Source organism: Magallana gigas, chromosome 4 (genome assembly GCF_963853765.1).
Source record: "Magallana gigas chromosome 4, xbMagGiga1.1, whole genome shotgun sequence".
NCBI classification, from domain to species: domain Eukaryota; kingdom Metazoa; phylum Mollusca; class Bivalvia; order Ostreida; family Ostreidae; genus Magallana; species Magallana gigas.
In genome coordinates, this window is record NC_088856.1 from 45,653,499 (window position 1) to 45,666,528 (window position 13,030).

The window sequence follows — 13,030 nt, forward strand, 5'->3', positions numbered from 1 at the left end:
ATGTTAACCTTTACCAGTCAATATGACATAATGGTCAAAGGTCAAGGTCAAGCAAAAAAATTGCATATTTAAGTTTTTGATATTTTTGTAAAAAGTAACGCAGAGAAAATGTTTTATTAATTATATTGAAACAAAACATAAAAAATAATAAGGTGGAAAGACCTCTAATTGTTCGAGAACAATTAGCCTACTAGTTCTAGAATGATTTCATACTGGGCAAAATTGTTCTCCGGTTAAGAAAATAAAAGTGTTCATATACTGTACAAAGACTTGTTGACTCAATATAATAATGAAATTTTTAAGAACCCATGGATTGATTGTATACATTCTAGTTTTGATAACTGGGGGTTTTCGAACATACAGAATGAACCATATATTGTAAATGTGAATTGGATTACAAAATGCTCTCAAGCAAAGAACACTGTGCCGGATAATTATGCCAGTGCCAAGGTGGCATTTTTGCACCCGCTTTAGATCCAGTTTCGGAAAAATCCTTGTATACCAAATGATAGACCATTGTCTAGAGAGTCTATAACCACTTTTGTTTTTAGTGTGTTTTACCTGACAGGTGAGATATTTACCTTTAAAGATTAATATCCCATCGGAAAATGATAAATCCCATAGGAGAATTGACTCTCCTACAGGAAATATTAACAATCCTATAGGATTTTTTAAAAGTCCTGTAGGAATTATATTTCCTATAGGAGAATGGTAATTCCTGTAGGAATTTGATTCAGACATGTAGTTTTCCTATAGGATATTAAGTTTTCCTATCGGATTTTATCAAATCCTATCGGAATTAAAATTCCTATAGGAAGTTCTTGTATTCCGATAGGAAATTTCAAATTACCTATAGGAATATCGATTTTCCTATGGGAAAAATTATTTTCCTATAGGAATTTATTTTTGAAAGGTAAATATCTTACCTGACAGGTGAGATACACTGATAACAAAGGTGGTTGTTAACTCTTTAAGCAATGGTCTATCATATGGCATATTTGAATTTTTCGATATATGCAGCTTAAGCGGGTGCAAAAATGCCACCTTGGCACTGGCATAATTATCCGGCACAGTGTTAAAGACTCAAAGGCCAGTTTGTGTAGAGATGTGTAGAGATGTTCGGCTGATATTGCAAATTCTTCCAAAGGTCACATATATAAAACTTTTAAATTAACTTTTGATTATGAGAAGTACTGATTGTGTATTTCACCATCAAAACTTCAAAAAATAAAAGTAAAATCACCGACTTCCAGTAGAAATTGATAAATGGTTAGGCATTCCTCTTAATGCAGTACCTCATGTAATAATAATCAAAATGCATTTTTATTGGAATGTTATGCTCTTTCAAGTATCAAATAAAAATACTTGGAATCTAGATTTTTTGAAAGGACAAACACCTTTAAATTTTGTGAATTATTGTCTACTTTAAAAATTTTAAAACTCTATTCATACATGAAATGTTTGAATCAGTCTTCTTGACATTTGTACTTTTTTCTCATTTTCCCCCTCTGATTTGTAATGTGCATATACCTCTGACACTGTATCTAAATTTGCAAATATGTGTATATTTGCACCTTCCTCCTGTACCGTGAATTGAATGGAATTGGCGGCCGCTCATTAAGAAAATTTGTGAGGGTTTCAATATCAAATATTATCTTTGATGGCCGCTTGATAAGATTATCTACATTTATGAGGGTCGTTCAATTACATGTAAATATTAATTAAATGAATTCCTGTTAGTTGTAAGGAATTTATTTATTATTGACATTATTTGTTTTTGACTTCATTGGCTTACTCACATATAAAACTGAAAAACTCCTGGGTTGACACCATCAGGAAATGATTAGCTGTAACTTAAGAAACCTGGGTTAACACCGTCGGGATAATAATGGTTCCCGGGTTGACACCATCGGGGTTTAAAGAGTAGTTCCCGGGTTGACACCATCGGGATTTAAGGAATGGAACCTGGGTTGACACCATCAGGTTTAAATGCAGGGACCCGGGTTGACACCAGCGGGTAGATATAACTAATTACATAATGTATAGAAATTTATCTGAATTGGGGGTAACCAGGCCAAAACAAATAAACATCATATTGTAGTGGATACTAATATTTGATTTGAGTGAGTTCTGGAAAGAACAGGGGCGTACAAGGCGTTATAAATCCCCCACTCGGAGCAATGAAGACGACAGAAGTTCAATTCAAGTTAGAATATTAATTTTTGACTTCTATGCATTGTTTTCATTATGAATTACACGATGGAAGTCAATATTGTGATTTCATTCTATTAACACGACAGGTATATAGGTTTCAAAACTAAGCTGCACATCGCTTTTTGCCTAAATCTTGAACCATTCACTGTTCTTAATTGCAAAAGTAGGTATGAATGGGTCCTGACTCCATCCTAAAAGTACTTTTATTCAAAGAATTAGTGTATATTGATTTTTATTATTGATTTATTAGAATGGAGTCTAGACCCATAATGGGTCAAATATGTGATTTTCACAAAAACGTTTTACTTTATTAATAATTGTCAGAGTTTAATTTATTCACACGTACTCTAGTGTGTCAACGTAGCTCACAGTGATAAGCGGAGGCTCATAGTCCATCTTTCTCCATGGAGAGGGTGTTCGAATCGTATAGACGGCGTTTTATTTTTAATTCGTTTGCTTTTAAGTAAAACATGTTTTGCTTTTTTATTGGATTATTATGAAAGAAAATATTAAATACCATTTATATAATGACAACAATTACGTAATGTTCATAACCTGTACACATAATGGCGGATAAAAATAGCGCTAGCATTGATGTGAGATCATGCTGTAATACTTATAAAGCATCAAATAAAACAAAGGAGATAAGTAACAAGTGCATGCATCATTGTATATTATGTATTTGTAAGAGAATGCAGTTACATATTATACATGTGCATGTACTGATACACAGTTTCAAATATAAAGATTTTTTATATGTTCATATGCCATTTCAAAATCCTGGGTACGGGGGATTTGTCATGCCTTGTACGCTCTTGTCCTTTAATGAGCAATGTTATTTTTGCGTTGCATACTGATCAGTTCGGATAGTGATGAATACGGTGTACATGTACTTTACGTCACTTCCGTATTCACATTGAGATGACAGAAGAACAGTATTAATAGCGACATTTAAGAGATGAAGCGCATTTTCCCATCACTTTGCTTGCAACCGTGTTTGAACGGAAAGTACCTTAAACTAAAATTAGATACAAACACATGTACCTGTCGCTTCTTAATTTTCAATTTTATAATGGAGAAAGTTATCACAGAATTGCAATTAATTACGGAAACCTACACCGAGAAACTGTGTATATTAGAACCATTTTAACAAGAGCTTGGACTTTAGGTAGCTATGTCAAATAGTATTTGTGACGTAGGCCTGTCTATTTCCTTGTTGGCCACTCAGCCATGACTCTTTGAAATCAACGAGATTTGTCTGGCTTTTGAGATAAGACTACACAGTCGGTGTATATTTCGTTTGAAACCAGCGTCATTTTAAACTTTTTTTGACGTTACAAATAGATTATTACATCCTTGATTCCAGCATATGAGGAAGTCAGTTCCAACGTATGGGGGAGTCGAATCCAGCGTGGGGGGGGGGGGGGGGGGTCTCGATTCCAGCTTATGGAGGAGTCGATAATTCCAGCTTATGGGGGAGTCGATTCCAGCATATGCGGCAGTCGATTTCTTTGTATGGGGGAGTTGAGACCAACGTATGGGGTAGTCGATTTCAATGTATGGGGAGGTCGATTCCGTCTTTTAGGGGAGTTGATTGAAGCATATAGGGGAATCAATTCCAACGTATGGGGGAGTCGATTCCAGTGATAGAGGTGTCAATTTCCCCCGCCCTTTAGACTGTAGGTATTCAGGACCCGCCTTGTGTAGGTATTAAAACAATTTTCAAAACATATATACCAAAAACAACGATAATCAAACTTTGAGTTGATCATAGATCCAAGTGCCTCTAGTAGTCTCAAACCCTGCGAAACTATATTTAGCAGATTTTAAATCCCCGGTAATCAAGTGGTCAAAATATGCCTGATTTGTAAAATGTACGATTTGCTTTGGGTTACAGACATTTGAAACAGTCGAATAAATGCTCATCCTTGTAAGTGCCATAATTAAATTCTAACAAGTTCAAGTTCAAGTTCAGTTTATTCGCTCAAAACAAATTATTTGGTACACGAGGAACATATATATAATACACACAAATACAAATCGCCAGAGGTACATACAAACAGGTACATTTTCATACAGGGAAAAAATATAAATAAAAAAGGACAGACTATAGAATCAATACTTATGTAAGATTTTTCGTATAAAGGATCATAATAGGAAAACAACTAAGAGGAGCAGACAGCATCAAAAATATTTGAAATAAATACACATAATTTTCTTAGCGATTTACAATTGCAATTAGTCATGAGTTCAGAAAACTTAAAAAAAATTTGGTCTTTTCCAATATTTTATGTTTAGGTATTTTTCCTTATTTCTTCTAGTGCCGAACATTCTAAAATATAATGAAATTCATCACCAATGAGACCTTTATTACACAAAAGACATAACCTCTCATTCAAAGGAATGTTATACCATCTGCCTGTATCTACGTTCAATAATATCTAGATTTTCAAAGCCCTAAATTTCGCAGCTGTACAATAAAACTGGTAAAGCAACCTTATCAAACAAATCAAATTGACAATTTACTGGTGAATTAAAATTTCTAATTGTTCTTATAACACCATACATAGCCTTTTGAGCCTGTTCACGCAAATGCTTGTTTGCTTTAATAAATGAACCAGTTCTTGACAGAACGATACCCAGGTATTTGAATTCTTTAACTTTTTCAATAACTTCTCCTTTATAATAAAAAAGCTTTTTCGATGATGGACCTTTGGAGAAAACCATTATTTTTGTTTTATTAACATTGACATTAAACTTCCATCGAGTACAATAACTGTAAAATTCGTTGAGGGCATTTTGAACGTCTTCCGTAGATTCCGCAAATCTTAGGGAAAATAAATAATCGGGGCATTTTCTACTCAGATGTTTTGTAGTGTGGGAGGTAATTAGTACTGGGGATTACTAAGTATTTTTTTTACAAAGGGACCAACGCAAAGTTTGAATATCGCTGTCGTCCGTGCGGTCAGAGACATAAATAACAGAGATTGGAAACTGATAGAAATCTCGCGAAATCTCGCGGTCCTTATTGTAAATTATTCCCTGTTTAAATCAGTATATCTTTATAATTAACAATTATATCGAAATACATGTATAAACAGCTAAAACATATCACGAAAACATTCAAAAAATTATATGTACATGAGTTTATATTTTATAAGCTTTCGGTTGGCTGTAGTTACCATGGTAACTTTCACAAATATGGGAAAGTTGGTTGTTCCTCCTCTGTTACGTTTCAATAAACAATTATAATAAACTTATTATAGTTACCTACATACTCGCACAAAGCAACAAAGAAAGAATATTGTTGTTTAAATGTGTATGTGATTAAATACACGTCAAATATGATATATAATACAGTAATTGTATGCGAGGACTTAAAGGTTTCTCCCCGCGGGGTTAGGAATTTACATGTAGTCCTGGGGATGGCTAGTATACTGTTTACAAGGGTATGGTGGTCTGTTTTCAGTAATTTACCAGGGCGGTCCGGACCTTTAATGCATATCTTAAGAGAATGCGAGACGTATTACATACACAGTTATAGATATGTGTCAGATTGAACAGGTATTCATAACAATTAACACAATGTCATATATTTTTAAATCGGGGGATTGATCAACATTAAACTTTCGTTTGAATTCACTATAGATTTTGGAATTTTATCCACTTCATAGTCTTGAAAATGCAATGTACTCGCAAATGTTCCAGCTTTCCTGTATTGTAATAGTCGTGAAGTCGAATAGTAATCATTAAATACATGCAAATGATTCATCTGATGTTACAAATTTTTCTTTTCCACAGGTCCCTATCCTACTCTACAATATCACGTCAAGGTAAGGCGGTGCGATTGCCTTCATCTATCTGACTCACTCAGAAAAAAACATTTCCATCGAAAACGACTGCGCAGAAAAAGGGGTGCACGCAAAGGAATGGAAAAAAAAAACGAGTCGAGCAGGCCACCACAAAGATGATTGATGTGAAATCGTGTTGGTTTATTGTATAATCGTGTACGAGTGATTGATCGGCGTAAGATCATCCTCATACCCTTATACTTGGTACATTATGAAAGGTAGTCAGACTGTCCTAACCTCTTCGTATAGGACTGGTGTGTGTGTGTGTGTCTCTGTCTCTGTCTCTCTCTCTCTCTCTCTCTCTCTCTCTCTCTCTAAAGGCCACTTTGTCTTTCTTTTTTTTTTCTCGTATTTTGTTTAATTTGTTACATATTTCTAATCTCATTTTGCAAAAATAAAATTAAAACAGCATAAGTAGACTAGTCCTCTTCCAGAGAAAACTGCACATATAACGTCTGTTGAGTGGGGGGGGGGGGGGGGGGGTTGATGTCAATAGCTTACACCTAAGCCATCCGCAGATCTAGAGGATTAGGAGGGGGTCAGGTGGTCCGGAACCAACTTCCTGTCCCTGAATAATTCACAATATTTAAATCTACATAGTAAAGTAACCAAAGATAAGCATAGAACCTCCCGCAAACAAACTTATCCATCGGAACGACAACCCCCACCCACCCCCCATCCAATTTCCCGGGGGAGGGGAGGGTTTCTAGATCCGCGCATGCAAGCTCAATATCGCTGATGAGTAACTTCCCTTGGTCTTCATCGCTGCCCGAAAACAGTCAATATGTGAAGACGCTAGCAATAATGACCGAGTCAAGTTCTGGCTCTAAAAAATTTCGATTGAATTGGTAAAAGTATTAACAAACAAATAAAGTCTTTTACACACTTTAGTTTTTAACAGAGCAGATCAACCAATTACACATAATATCTCTTCATAATATACCACCGAGACTTGTGTACACTTTATCCTTCACTTCATATCCTCTTCTTTCAGTTACATTAATGAATATTTTCAATAGGAGAGAAAAATCAAAGTCAAGTTTGAAGATGCTACCTTTCGTTATAGATACAAATGTATCTTTTTTCTTATATTGCTCAAATGCATTGCTGACCAAACAAACAATGTGTGCATACAAAGTATGCCTAATTCACCACTAAACACGTCACTTCCCAACAGAAAGCAATGCACATACTAACTTGAATATCAATTTCTTTGCCTATTGTTTTAACGAACAAAAAGTACATAGTAGTTTCGACGTCATTTCTTAAATTCGAGTTATATGATATACAAACATGCAAAAAAAAACACCGCAAACTGTGTCTTCAATTCATCTAGAATATCGAATATTTGCCATCCACTCAAAATCACTCAGTGATAATAAAATTATCTAAACAATCTTTGTCGGTTTAAATGTGGAATCTCGACGTTTAATTTCATTTCCTTCTTCTTTACACCAACGTTTTTAAACAAATGTCTTTTGCTAATTAACAAGCTATAATTGTCAATACGTTCCTGGCTAATTAATTAGTCATGGACTCATTGGTAATTAAAAATTGTTAATTAGTAAAAGACACAGACAAAAATTGTCAATAAAATGCAAACTGGCTTTCTGACTTTGAAAAAAACAACCTCAGATATCATACGTATTGCTATAAACGTTAAAATCAAGATAGAAGAACCATCTCCCTGTAAATGTTTCAGCTAAGCTTTATTTATTGCAATAAAACATATACTTCAGAAGAAACATATGACCCTGTCGAGCTTACTTTGCCAAAACTGGAGGTCAGGTGGAGACTCCATTTTGTTCCAAATGTGTATAACATCCGGTGAGGTAAATCTTTCGCGGTGTTTCTCCGAGTTCTGCCGAAGAGGCACGACAAAAACCGAGTTAAACTGACGAGAACGAACTATCCTTTCTGATATATTTCATATAAAATATATAACATTTTATAAAATATATTTATTTGATAAAATGAAATATATCAGAAAGGACAGAACGATAACATATTTTGTGAACAGACTTTTTTTGTAAATCTGAATGCGTGTTATTGAAGCAAAAGATTATTTAATCTTTCTTTGTATGTTTAGACGATGCCATTTAAAAAATTCATTGTGAGAACAAACATAGTTTAATATTAAAATGTGCATTTTTCCCCTTGAAATAACCAATGGTCAACAGATAATGTACAAAGGTTTGTATATAAATCTTCAAGTACACAGGTAATAAAGAACAATCCTAAGCTAAAAATTCCTCCATGTTGGCCGACGGTCTTTGAGCTGAAAAAAAATTGTCAAAGACTTTCTAGCTCTGAGGCTGGCTGCATATAAAAGCGGTGTCGGTTGATTGGTATACATTTACAAGTGTTTGGTTTTAGCATAAAGTTTTCTCGTCACTTTAATATGTGTGTGTGTGCGTCTGTGTGTAAGTGCCTGTGTTGGTGGGGGGATGGGGGGGGGGTATTGTTGGCTTGATATCACACTGCATAATATCAATTAAAAGTAGAAGTGGTGAGTAATGATGACGTCATCCTCCTGGTAGAGGGATCAAGCTTCAACAACGTGACTCGTGCTTCCGGTATCTTGAAAGTTTGTCGTCAGAACGTCTGAAAATATTGAACATAAATGGAGTTATATTGAACCTAAAATTGTACACAACCTTTTTCTTCCTCTACAACCTTACCTATACAGGTGTTTGTACTAATACACCTTTCTCGAAGAATGTTGTTTATTCTAATTCACTAAAGGGGTATGTTGGGTGCAAGGGTCGCGTTTGATTAATAAGTTAATACGTAAAATAATAATTAGGTTAATAAACAAATAAGAACAGGGTATATAGCGGGTTGTATATATTTCCATAAATTAGTTTATGTAAACATGAATTTCGTGATGTAAAATGATTCTCTAAGGCGCAGATCTACCGATATTATTACACTTCTGAACAAATCACGGAACAGTATTACATCATATGCAAATTCGCGATCGGGAGTTCTCGACCGAGTTCCAAGTGGGAGGGTCCGAGGACTTGCAAATGTGATTTGCATAACAGCACTTGTGCTCCTCCTACTACATATAAATACGCGATGGTTTCTATCTAGAGAGAGAGAGTGTGTGTGTGTTGGGTTTTTTGTTGATGTTGATTTTTTTTAAAGTACATTATGGAAATAAAAATGTTGCATGATTCTAGACACGGTATTGTGAATTTGTTACGTTAAATTTTTCGTCTAAAAACATTTTTTTTATACTTTAAAAAATGACTTTACTCTGTTCTTATGGCGTTAACCAAAACTTTACATATTTTGGGTTTTTGTGGGTTTTTTTTTTAATTTACTTCGATGGTATTCTTTAAGTTTTTATTTTCTTTAATTTTATCTCTATGACATCCTTTAGAATTAATTTTTCGTGTTCAAATATTGTACAAATTGAGACTTTTAAACGGGTGATAGCATTATGAACAAGATGTACTATCGGGCAAATGAATAAGTCGAGGCGCATGTCCTATGCAACCTTAAGCGGACTCGATTGTCGAGGCCATATTTAGACTGTATTGATCTGCAAGCTTTAGAAGAAAAGCTCTATATATATATATAAAAATATAGGTAAATACCCGGATTTAAAAGGAAAAATTTACGGACTTTATCTTAATGATTTGTTTAGGATAAACAAACCATATCTTAAACTGTTAGGTACATCTGAAGGTTAATTTGTCGACCATTTTGCCGTTTTTAGGTGAATCACAGATGTCAACAAATATACACAATTACAGCACAAATTTCGCACCCAAGCCATCAAATTAAACAACAGCACAAACATAAATACTACTAGGCCGATTTTTACAATAAATTCAATGCGCATTTGCACCATTATATTCAACAATATTCTTTGCGGAATCTTGAAAAGTTCCCAACCCATTTAAACCAACGTCAACGTATTTTGTAAGGTGTAATTCGGGAAAGGGGGCCATGAAACACCAATGGCAAAGAAAATGATCGCTTAATTTCTCTTGTTAAGAATTAGATGACGTGTTTTACTTTTCACCTAGATATATTGATAATGATTATTTAAAAAAAAACGTACATGTACCATAATATTGCATCAATTTAGATTTAATTAGAGGACGATAGAAGTTCCAAAGCTTGCTTTCAATTCCTCACTTATAAAAAAAAAAAACCAATGAAAATATGTTAAAATCTTGAAAGTCAACCCAACTTATGATTTGGTGGTTAACATCTACAAGGCAATGATTTTCAACAGCTAACAATTAACATGCGCGGATTCAGAAAAAAAAAATTCCGAAGAGGGGGTTCCGAGGGATATTTAAGTTTGCTCCAGACGGGGGGAGGGGAGGGGGTCGGAGGCATATTTCGGTAATTTAAATATGACAATTTAAGGAATTTGAATTTTCCAAAGGGGGAGGGGGGTCCGGACCCACTGACTCCTTCCTCTAGATCAGTGCATCATTTACAGCAAACTATAGTACTTGTATTTTGCCTTGGAACCATTATTTACAAAATATTGAATTTTGATTTTCACTAAAAAAAAATTAAGACTGCTTCATATATATATATATATATATATATATATATATATATATATATATATATATATATATATATATATATATATATATATATATATATATAGATCTTGACGTGAAATCAAAGTTAGTGGAAAATAAAACAAAGGAATCAGAAAGATTTCATAATAACGAAATGAAGTACCAAAAACTGTTACTTTTTGGTCAATTTTTCAAGCATAGATAGTGTCATACTTTTATGGCTCGTTTATTCTCAAACTATATATAGTACAAATAATCAACTATGTCAAAATTATAACAAGGTTGACAATGAATATTCGCAATACGGCACTTGATGCATATTAAATGTAATATTATTATTAAAGCTGTGTCTTTATTGTCGACAAACACACTTAATAATGAATATCATGTTAAAGCACAGGTAAATACTCAGTACATATTAGTTAGTGTATTGATAATAGACTTAGATTATGTTAAAGCACAGGTAAATACATACTAGTTAGAGTATTGATAATAGACTTAGATCTTACAAGCTATTCGATACCTGTGCATATATAAGTACATGTATTTCAAAGTGACTGGGTATCCTTTAAGTAATTTCATTCAAGATATCTCGAAAATTCTTGCAATATCTATTATCTGTAATGTTTGTATAAAAAAAAAAAAGTTTTGAAATTCAAAAATAAAGGGAAACCCAGACGGAAAAAAAAGAAAGGAAATTTTCAAATTAACGAGAAAACAATAATTTTCACGAATTACATACATTTGAAACTCTCTACTGAATTTAAGGAAAATTAGGTACCTCTATTTTGTGAATACTCCTTTTTTTAAAATTCCAGAAATTTAGCACAATTTAAAATTCAATGCGGTCTTATCGTCCAAATGACATGACGCAGATTTAGAAATAAAATATAAATAAAAAAGCATTGTCTACATTCACTGTACTTTACCTTCAGTTTTTGAAATGCATTTTTGAAAGAATTTTGAAAATTATGAAAGTTTTAAAACAAGGACTATGTTAAATCTGTGAAGATTTTTTTTTTGGGGGGGGGGGTCATTCTTGTCAATATTTCAAAATCTACCTTTCCCTCTAAATCATTAAAAAAAACCTTTCCCGGGGGGGGAGGGGATTGATCCGAGGGATAATTTAGTTTTTCATGGGGAAGACTATTTTTGGTTACCCTCCAATATTATTTTACCCCAACCTGTTATAATCTCTTTTATAATGAAAGTATTCCCTCCCTCCCCCTCCCCCCAGAGCAATGAATCTTTCAATCGGAACTTCTCGAGGTTTTCGTACAGGCGGAAAAATGTACAGGACAACTCTCTTCACGGACATTGAAATAGATAAACTTGATTTAATATATGTTGAGGTAAAAGCTAGATAAACATCATTATACATCATCATACAGATTAAAACATACCACAGACATGTGCGGATCCAGAAATTTTAATTTTCTCCCGAGGAAATGGAAGAGGGATAGAAAAGTAAAATTGGAAATGTTATTAAATGAAATATTAATAAATAAGATATTCCAGAAATATTTATACGCCTCTAGTTATTAAATATTTCAAATTGATGGGATGGGGGAGAGGGGCTACATTTAGTACAAAATTCAAACACCCAATGATGTTAAAACTCCTTGGAAAGAAGAAAATTACAGAAAAAATTCAAGTTTATTAAAAATTATCACCTTAACTTTTTATTACAAATTAGTTTGACATAATTCATAATAATCTTTATTTGAAATAAAGACAATACTTTTACTGCCTCTCCAAGCCTTCTTTCTGTGTCTAAGTATCTAGTATATTCTTATATCTTTTTACAGAACTTAATTTTAGATATTGAAAAATTCTAGATGTGGCTATAACCATCCAGCCCGGCCTCTATTCAGTTCAATTTTTATTCACCTAATGTCGATTAATTTAATTTACTATAAGAAAGTAGGGTTTAAAAAAAAGACTATTATTACGTAACCATTGCATTTCAAATCCAATTTTAGCCCCCCACCCCAAATCTAACCCAATTACCGCACCCACCCCCACTCAAACACACGAAAAATACAGCATTTTCAATACAATATCATTAAAATAGTAACGATTTCTTCTGAAATTTACACAATTTTTGATGAAATAAAGACTAACAAATTTGAACTTTAAGGGAAATAAACATCCACTGGAATTTGTTCTCTAAAAAAACGTAAAAATGAGTTTTAAAGCAAATTAACTTATAGAAACTTAATTCGTACAAACCTAACTCTAGTCTACGTCGGGGAAATGGGAAGAATATAAAGAAAATACAATCTGCCCTTATATCTAAGCGATTGTCACATTTCTTATGAAACAACATTAGACCAACGTGCGTAGATTGTTCACGTGTATAGAAGAATTGCGTAGTTTTTGAATAATTCATATATCTTTGCGGTTTGA